This window comes from Belonocnema kinseyi, chromosome 2 (genome assembly GCF_010883055.1).
Source record: "Belonocnema kinseyi isolate 2016_QV_RU_SX_M_011 chromosome 2, B_treatae_v1, whole genome shotgun sequence".
NCBI lineage: Eukaryota > Metazoa > Arthropoda > Insecta > Hymenoptera > Cynipidae > Belonocnema > Belonocnema kinseyi.
In genome coordinates, this window is record NC_046658.1 from 25,437,627 (window position 1) to 25,438,231 (window position 605).

The window sequence follows — 605 nt, forward strand, 5'->3', positions numbered from 1 at the left end:
CGCGGTTATATTTCAGCCACAACCACGTCTCACCACGATGAGATAGGTGGTTACAGCCTGTAACTGAATCAATACGAAGATACTGAAAAAGTCTCTTACACACTGAGGACATGGAGCGACCCAAAGACGACCGCCTTCTGCATTTTTGCCGCAAATGTTTTAGCATTTTGTTTACACGCAGGGATGCTTTTCAGGCTACTAACCAGTGAAAGCTTAGCAGCTCCAAGAGCGCTGATGATAAGGACGATTAGTTTAACAGAATATTCCGGGTACAATCAGGTAAAATTCTTCACATTCTATTTGGCTATGCTGTTTTTATCAGCTGATGCCGAAAATTCGATAACGAAGATGGTTCGCTTCTCGAAGTCAAGAAGAACCATGTCAGGCCTTGAGTGTGCAACAGAAACAATTGTCGAGAATACAAAGTTCCAGTATATGCAGCACTTCTCATTCTCGACAATTGACTCGATTTCCCTAGGAGCATTTAGAGGAGCGATATTAAGGTTAATGCCGTAAAAGTGACAGAGATGGTAATAAAGCATTTTTAGTGTCGCATTGTGCCTCTGGATGTAGGGTGGCGACGGTAGGTTGGCGACGGTATGTTA